Source organism: Bos javanicus, chromosome 20 (assembly GCF_032452875.1).
Source record: "Bos javanicus breed banteng chromosome 20, ARS-OSU_banteng_1.0, whole genome shotgun sequence".
NCBI lineage: Eukaryota > Metazoa > Chordata > Mammalia > Artiodactyla > Bovidae > Bos > Bos javanicus.
Window position 1 is genome coordinate 13,558,752 of NC_083887.1, and position 9,454 is coordinate 13,568,205.

The 9,454-nt window shown below is 42.0% G+C and overlaps 1 protein-coding gene across 8 annotated transcripts in view; it reads right to left on the reverse strand.

Annotated features, from left to right (window-relative positions):
- ERBIN (erbb2 interacting protein) overlaps nucleotides 1–6,677 on the reverse strand; it is a 127,952-nt gene extending 121,275 nt beyond the window's left edge. For all 8 annotated transcript variants that reach the window (XM_061393400.1, XM_061393399.1, XM_061393398.1 and 5 more), the window contains exon 1: nucleotides 6,587–6,677. The gene's annotated coding sequence lies outside the window, so the exon portion shown is untranslated. The remainder of the gene's footprint in view (nucleotides 1–6,586) is intronic.
- Nucleotides 6,678–9,454: the final 2,777 nt, after the last annotated feature.

Consider the following 9,454-nt stretch of genomic DNA (forward strand, 5'->3'; position numbering starts at 1 on the left):
AATTCTTCGGCACTCAGCTTTCTTCACAGTCCAACTCTCACGTCTATACATGACCACAGGAAAAACCATAGCCTTGACTAGATGGACCTTTGTTGGCAAAGTAAAAACCTAAGAGCGGTACATCTTCAGAAAAGAACAGAAAGGAATTTGCACAAAAGAAAAAGTGGATTGGGACATGGAGTTGGTGGGAGGGTAGGGTAGACAACAAGCACATTTGAAGAACCAGATACACAAAACAAGCATAAAGTGGGATCTCCAAAAAGGGTAAGTTTTTCTTAGCAAGAAGAATTGGGAGAAGTGTGTCCTGGGCAGTGAGCCAGGTAATAAAACCATAGTAGAACAGCTGCATGGCTAAGGCCTCCAGCCATGGAGCTCTCTCTATACTGTGGGTTTACGACACTTGGACAGTTTAACTGTGAAAATAGGGGAATATAATTTCCCAAGGGACAGGAAATACGTGTAAGAGGACAAGCTACCCTAAGGAGAAACCCATTAGCTAACCAGACCAAAGACAGAAGAACAGGGACTCACTTGGCCTGGGGAAATACTTAAATGACCAATACAGTATAGTCTGCACCGTAATATAAAACTTTGAAAAATCTAACATCTGAGGAAAGACCAAAAGCATGATATAAATTCCAAGCACAATAGGAACAAACTTCCTATTTTTTAATAGAGCAAAAACAAGATAATGTAAAAGTAATATATATCTTGACTGGGTTCAATCCCTGGGTCAGGAAGATCCCCTGGCAGAGGAAACGGCAACCCACTCTAGTACTCTTGCCTGGAAAATTCCAAGGACAGAGGAGCCTTGCAGGCTACAGTCCATGGGGTCACAAAGAGACCGACACAGATGAGTGCGCGCGCGCGCACACACACACACACAATATACGTAGCAGAGATTCAAATACATGTCGACCAAAAATAAACTAAAAAATAAAAATCAATTCCTATTTAAAAAAAAAAAAAGGCAAGAGTTCTTAGAAACTCTACTTTTCTTCCCCAAAAGTAATGTAATAATTAAAAAGAACTGAAGACCAAATTAATGAACTAAACAATCACGCCAGAGGAGTCTCCCAGAATGGGGGGATGGGGAAACATCAAATAACAAGAGCTCCACAGTCCCAACATCCACCTAAGTTCTCAAAGTGTGAGCAATGGGCCAGGGAAGTCCTGAGACACTTTCAAGGAATTTTCAAGGTCTAAACTATTTCATCCTAATATTAAAACATCATTTACCCTTTCCCACTATACTGACACAATGGTAGGTAAAATCTCTAGTACCTTAGCACACAGGCAGTGAAATTAAGCTAGACTAGCAGCATTATATACTCACAGATTTCTTTTCAAACACTCAAGGATATCTTTAATGAAGCAATAAAAAAATAACTTTTTCGGCATGGATCAAATTTGGACCATCAGCAGTAAAAGCATGGAGTCCTAACCACTGGACTGCCACAGAATTTCCCCTCCAAAAAAAATAATAATTTTATTCTCAACTCTTCAATATATGTCTTCTTCATATTCTGTAGAGAATTGGCAATCTTGAGGAAAAGGACTTAGACTTATAAAGTAAACTAGCCTTTTTTTTTTTTTTTAAATGGAACAACATTTTGACCTTAAAGAGAATGAGAAACTATGGTTATACAGATTTAAGAATTTGGCAGACATTTTCTCAAAAATAAACCAAGTAAGCCTGTAACTTCAAGGGGAAAACACTGACAGTATTTGTTACCAATGATTAGTATTTGAGCTTCCAAGTGAAAATTCAGAATTGTGGAAAACTTGTATCTGCCACCCTGAGCTTGACAGCTTCATATTAATGAGATCACTTGTGACATTAACAAGTTTTCTGATTTTATTACTGCAAAATGAAATGTGTCAACTTTTGGGGAAAAATGTACTAACTCAACGAACCAATATTTCCCAAACAACCAATACATGGTGTTACAAAATCGTAAACAGGTAAAAGATTCATTCTAAGTGCAAGCTACACCATGGACTTTCAGGAAACAAGAAATGGAAATTCATTAACATGATTTCAGATTCAACACTGCAGGTTGAACCAACTACCACTTGCCAAGTTTTGGCTAAAATCTCTCTCCCTTTTCCAACCATATGTCTGTATGATACTGGATTTTCTTCATATACTTCAACCAAAACGGTATACTGCAAGATTGAATGCTGAAGCAGATATGAGAATCAAACTGTTTTCTATTCAACCAGACACAAGAGCCTTACAAATACATATAATAATGCCACTATTTGTTTTGGGAAACAGTTATATTTTTGTTAAAAGTGTTACACTAACACACAATGGTTTATTTAATTTGTTAAACTCTGTAATACAGGAAATAAAATAAATATAACCCATGTAAACTAAAGCTCTGTGTGGTTCTCAGCAAATTTTAAGAGTAAAGGAATCCTAAGAATAAAAAGTTTGAAAACAGCTGCTTTAGGGCTAATTACTATTACTTGTAATTTTACTATGCTATAATTGAGTGAATCCTCCTAACGACAAATAAAATGTATACGGCACTCTAGGCAAGCTGAGATTATTTAAATTTTTTATTTTTATACAATTTTTAAAGGTTACTTTCCATTTAGTTATTACAAAACATAGGCTATATTCCTTGCAATGTGAGACTACTCTGTTTTCTAAGTTAATCTTTTTTCCACTTTTCTATTCTCTCATTGTAGCATAGTCCCTAGCTTCATGATGTTGTCAATGTGCTTTCTCACCTCTTCTAGTACATGAAAGGCAAGAAACAGCTCAGTATAATCAAAAACAAATGCGCTGTGAATAAGGATGCCCCTAGGAATGAAGCCCCCAGATTTTATTACATCTATTTTGATTACTTAAATATCTTTGTTATTTTCAATTTTTTATACCACATTCTACAAGTAAATAATCTCCAGATAAGTAGAATCTTCTTTTATTAACTTAATTTTTAGATATTCTATTCTTTTTTTTTCTATACACTGTCAATTATAAAGCCTGGCATGGCCTTCATCCAATGGTACCTGGAAAAATTTGAAGTGAGAAGAATAAAGTAAGTGACAGAATTTCATGCTATTTCATAACAAGATAAAAGAAGGCAATTTCAAAAATGTAGACACTGACAAATATGACACCTAATCTGAGAAGAAGGAAAGGAATAGAGAAGGGAGATACAGTAGTATAAGCTTTAGTGCTCTAAGAGGCCAAAAGCATAATAAAGCAAGAAGGTAAAGGGGGTTAATTAACGTAAGAATACCTAATAACATGATATTATCTTAACAGAGGTAATTTTAGGGATATTGAAGAGAAAAAAGAAATGAAGAAACAAAGTAAAATTAAAATATACTGAGGAGTATTAGGTTAAATATTGGCATGTAAACTGAGTGGGAATGAAAAGGGATGTTGAAAGTTCAGTGGAACTGACCAAATAAATGTCTTCTACTCATCTTTTAAACAATTTTTGAAGCGGTCAGCATAAACTGGTAAAGTTCAGAAATGGGAGACGAGCAAAGTATAATTAAAAAAACAGAAGCTGAACATGGAGTGAATAGGGGAAGTAAATGAAGCTAACTATAAAAATAGGAAGATAAAGGAATTACAGAAGAATGCTGAGTAAAGCTAGATTTCTCCTTTACAATTAGGAAACAAGACAGAAAAAATTAAAAGTTAAATCTGATGGGCGTACTACCATTCAAGTGATTACAGGCACAAAGAAATAAAAAATAATAGGGAGTAAAATTACAGAAAAAGTGGAAAGCAGAAATGTTGAGCTTATTTCCTTAGACAATTCGAAAGTAGGTATTATAGAGCATAATTCACACACAGATTTTTTCGTGGTAAATAGTGTGCATTCAAAAACTGAATAATTTCTTATGAAGAACTAAACACAGGTACAATATATGTTATCAGGAAAGGAAAAGAGAAAGGCTTCTTTAGGAATTTATAACATATGTGTTCCCCGCCCCCCAAAAAAACACGACGTGATAGAGAAATGGATGAGCAAGAGTCAAAATAAAAATGCAGTCAACAAAGTCTGTTTAAAGACAATCTAGATAAGTAGCAATTACAAAAGGAAAAATTACTTTCCTACCCACCATTACTAAAATCTGCATTAGCCCAAATACTTAATAAACACTGCCATAATCTATTTCTAAACCAAAAACAACTTAAACTCTAAACTGTGTCATCTATAAGCAATTATTTAAAATAAATGGCCAAATATGCACCTAATGTTCTGAAATTTTCATGTCTGTCTTATAGTAAGGTGTTGTTTCTACCAAGAGCTCAATACCAATATCACTAAAATAGCTGAATTTTAGAGATTTACCAACAATACATATGAAATATCACTAATTATAGTTACCACTTTATTAAGAAAAAACATGCAATAAAAAATTTGCTTTCTATATCTAAACCTCTGTAAGCTTTTTAGACATGAAAAATTTGCAATAGCTTGTTCTCAAACAATAGGCAGACTTCATAATATAATATTTGAATCAATTAGTTGAAAGATTAAGTTTATCAACATGGAAAACTCTTGAGTGCCTTCAATAAACAGTGCCACTCAGTGTGCATTTTGTACAGACACCTTGGAAGTACTCTAGACTTGCCAATTTAATCAAGAAAACTCTTAGATTATTAAGAATATCCAAATTTTGAAGCCATTTTAAAATATTTTAATTATCATTTTTTTAATCTTTTTAAACCACTGTCACATTTTAAACAAGATTTTGAAAAATATAGTTTGATAATATATTAAAACCTAAAATTCCTTTAAGTTAATTCAATACCAAACTCAGTCTGCATTTAAACATACTATTGGTCCCCCAAGGGAAAAAGAAAAATCAAGAACTATATCTAAAAACAGGGATTTAAGTAGGTATTTTCCAGGGCTATAACTCTTTCTATAAGTAAAATTTACTAATGCAGAGAAACATTTTTGCAAAGTGATAGCTCTCTATAAAAGACTTGCTCTATTATGGCTTTGTTGCTCTGAAGCCAAGTATAAACCATATAAGGAGACTGAAGTTCAATGCCATTTATTTTGTTCCCCTCTTTCAGATGCCCAAGAATAACCTCTTTCGTTGCCTAATGATATGTTCCAAAATCATAAAGTAGATCAGTTAACTACTTTAAATTTCCTGATAAAGTTACTTTGACTTAACAGGAATTACCTGATGGTTCACAAATCTTAGCAACAATTTAAAAAAATTTTAAAGGCGTTCTAGAGATTAAGCTTTAGGGAAAAATTCAAAACAGAGGTGAAAGATTCCCATTTTGAAATGTATTTGTGAAATAATTTGATCCAGTCCTTTATGACCTAACTTTTCTCTCCTTTGAACTAAAGAAAGCCAACTATTCTTTCCTGAGGTAGCATGGGCAATTAAACATCCGTTTATATTTAAGATATGCCTACCAACCAAATACCATACTTATTTAATATTTATTCAAAAGCATAGTATAATCTTTCACCTCCCTTTACCACAAAAGTACAAACGGAAAAAAACCAACCTTAAAAAGACACATTAAAACACCACTGAAGAAACCGTTTTGTGTTTGCTGCGACCAAAACTGGTTTGATCTATAAAGACTACCGATTGGTTCAGAAGTGTTTGTATTTATGACTGACTGGTGGAATGTCTCCCATGCTTCAATAACCCCTGCCCCACCGTAGATACTCATCAGCTCTTAGGCGGCCAAAACATTCGGGCCAACACAAAAATGTAAATACTGTACTATTCCAAAAGCACAGATGTTTATCACAATCACTGTGATGCCCATGAAAATTGTAAGCGTTTTACTTTCCTTCCTCTGTGTCCTCTTCTGAATTGCACCTAAGTCCCAACAAACCAAACTATTTCACAGGTGTTTACGTGTGTTTTTAATTGTTAACACTCTTTATCGACAATACTTCCTCCCTCCTTTTTCTTTCTACTCGCAGTTAACAAGAAAAATCTAGCCGACCGTTGTTTTCAATTGATTAACCAAACAAATATGATCAAGTTCTAAATGTCTGAAAGGAACAAGTTACTGAAGAAATCTACTTATTACCCACCTAGAAAAACGCCTAAGAATGGCAAAGGTTTCTGTTTCATAAAACTCAATGAAATATATCCATAAAGACTGCTACTAAAAACAAATCCATATAGATACAATTAAACGCGAAGGCCAACTAATCGGTAACAGTATAAACAAATGTGGCAGCCATCTCAGCAGCAGCAAATCGCTCCCCGCAGGGACCTAACTTTCTTCCAAAACAAAAGTTGCCAGGTTCACAAACTTAATGAATCAGAAATATACACAGTGTATATGTTCCAGGAATCTAAGACTTCTGGACCTTGTGCCAAACAAAGGCACTCTTCCTTCGGATTGCTTAAAACTTTTCGTCCCACCTCATTCTTACAACCTCTTCTAAAATAACCAAAGAGGGAGTAACATCTTACTACTCAGCACCTAAAACACTTTTCCGTTCGACATGAGAAAAGAATTTAGGGGAACTTGAGAAAAAAACGAAAAATACTAAAGTTTCCTCTCTTTTCTGGCCCGGGAGCTTTGTGGCTCGTAGACACTTCTCGTGAAATTTACCTTTCGGTCGGGCAGTGTCTCAAGGCAGCTTTTTCAAGGCTTCGCCTGACATGATTTCCTTCCCTTCATTAGTCACTTCGGATCCAGCCCAATTTCTCTCTCCGGTGAGAGCGGATGTGGAGTGGCCTCCCGCAGTAGGAAGAGTAGGTGGCTTTGGTGGGGGCTGGGACGCGCGGGCTGGTTTCCCGGTCTCGAGTTTTGCAGGAGTTTCCCAGCCCCAACTAGGATCCCCGCCGAAAAAAAAACTTTTCACTCGTGACACCGCCCGGAATTACCGTGCGAAACTCACTTCCTGCCTTGGCGAACAGCAGGATCCAGCTCGGTCCAGGGGAACCCGGAAAACCAGCTCCACGCGCGCCGGGGAGGGCGAGGGGAGGGGGCGTCCGCCCCGAGCCTGGGACTCCGGGCGACCCGCGCGCCCCGATACCCGACGGCGGCCGAACCCGGCCGGCGGGGGCGAAGACGTCGCCGCGGCGCTGGGAGAGCCGCGGTCGCGCTAGGCCGCCACCTCCTCCTCGCCGCCGCCCCCGGAGCCGGGCGGCGGGGTTATTGTCTCGATAGAGCCTGCCGCGCCCTTCGCCTGCGCCGCCGCCGCCGCCGCCGCGGCCGCCCCGAGCCGGAGCCGAGGGGCCGGGCTGGCTCGATGGCGGCCCCCTACCCGGGCCGTCCGTCGGGCTGTCCGTCCTTCCGTCCGTCCCTCCCCGCCTTCCCTCCTCGCCCTCAAGCCCTCTTCTCCTCCTCCTCCCGTTTTCCCGCCGCCGTCCCCTCGCGCCCCTCCTCGTTCTTCTTCCCAGGCGGCGGTGGCTCCCCCGGGAAGCGCAAAGGCTGAGGGCAGGCGGCTGCTTCGTCTCCTCAGGAGCTCGCGGGGCCGCGGCAGGGGCCGAGGCTGCGTCCCGCGCCGCCGCGCCACATTCACTCGAGCGAGAGACTGCGAGGGGCGGGGAGGGGAGGGAGGGAGCGGAGAGAAAGGAGGAGGAAGGGGGCTGGGGCGCCGGGGAGTCACTGCCTCACAGGCCGCGGCGGCAACAGCGCCACCGCCCCGGCGGCGAGGGGGGAAGAGCAGCGCGCGGCGGCGGCTCCGCGGCGGGGGCGGGGCGGCCTCCCGCGGGCTTCGCCCCAACCGCCAACAGCCAGGCTGGAGGCCGGCGCGAGCCAGTCACCGCGCGCGGGGGCGGTGCGGGCCGACGTCGGCGGCGGGGGGCGGCGGGCCGGGGACCGGGGGGCGGGGCTGGTGGCGGCCGGGGGTTCGCTGGTGAGGCCCGCTGCAGCCCAGGCCCCAGAGGCCTGCCTGCCGCTCCCCGGCTCCTCAGGGTGGGGGACTCCGACGAAGTGGAGCCCGGCTTGCCCGGTGCCTAGCTTGGGAGACCGAGAGTCTCCAGGCCTCCGCCACCCCGGCCGATTGAGTTTCTTTGTACGACAGTGATCGGTTCAAGTCCAACCCCGATTTCAAGGCTGCAGGTATCTCTTTCAACTGCAGCACTCCAACTTCCTCTAATGGCACGCTCGGTTTGCAGGAAACCACAGCGGCAGCTCGGAGAAGCTTCCCACGCCGGCCCTTGCTCCGAGCTTGCTCGCTCAGCAACGCAGCTCCTCCGAGTCTCAGCCTCACACGGGTGGGGAGACAAAGCTAGCCCTGGGAGGGGGAAAATGGCCCTCGAAATTGCCTCAAGATAATGCCTTTGTTAGAGGAAATATTGGATACACTCCGATACGCGACGTAGGCTTCCAACCCTGGAGGTTTCGGTGGTGCAGTCGTTGAATTTCGCTGGCCCTAGTGATTCAGCCTGGCAGCGTTTGCGTTTATTGCGGAGAGAGCTGCTTAGGCATTCTATCAACACATATGGCATAAAACGCCTCAACCATAACATTGCACAGTTTTTGCAGTTACTGCCTTACATATGTTAACAGACAAGACGGCCTTGTTTTACCCCGAGAAGGAACGCAATAGATACGAAACAAACCATTCCCCGCCCCCAGTCTCTGCTGTACTTAACAGCGTACAAGGATGGTAATTAGTCTAACTCTGTGTCCCTGAAGTCATTGCTTCAGTTCTTCCTTCTGTGTTCCAGAGATAATTATTTATAACCAAGTTTGAATAAAGAGCTGTATGCCCTACAGATGATTTTGGCTTGGATCCAAAGGAAGGAGTTGATGAAGTCCATCAAAGAATTATTTACCAAAGTGAGGTGTACTCTAGTGACAAACACTTGAAATAACCTGGGAGACGTTCAAGACATTCTATGAGGGTGGGGAGCTATTAACTACTTCAGGACTGCAAGAATTAACAGACCTAGGGCTTTAGCCTAAGAGCAGAAGTAGAAGGTTCACAGATAGTGCCAAAGTGTTCGGGCTTATTCAGTGCTGAACTGAAGGTAAAAGCATTAAACTGGAAGTTAGGAAGAGAAACGGCAGCCGGGTATACTAGTAATACCAAGCTAGTTATCCATTTTGGCCATTGTATAAAAGTAAGCGTATTATATAAGCTAATTTTAATCACCACAGGAAAAATCTCCTACCCCACTTTCAAAAACTGCTTTGAGTTTGCCCAGACTGTGGTAGAGCTCTCTCTCCTAAAGCAAGCCAGGATGGAGAGTCTCCCAGATCAGAGCGAGACCGGATGGCTTCTGGGATTCGAGTGTTGCATCTGGTCTGAGGTTGGTTCAAGACTCCTTTGAATGTGGCCTCATAGATTCAGGTAGACCTAACTTCCCCTTCCTGGTCCCAATCCTCAACCTAAATAAATAGGACCAGACCAGTCTGTGGGCTAGAACCTGCCCTGTCCCCCTAGCCTCTTTTTTTTTTTTTAACCTTAGACTCCTACTGGTTCCAATAGGTTCCAATCTGGACCTATCTGGGTGATTACTATGA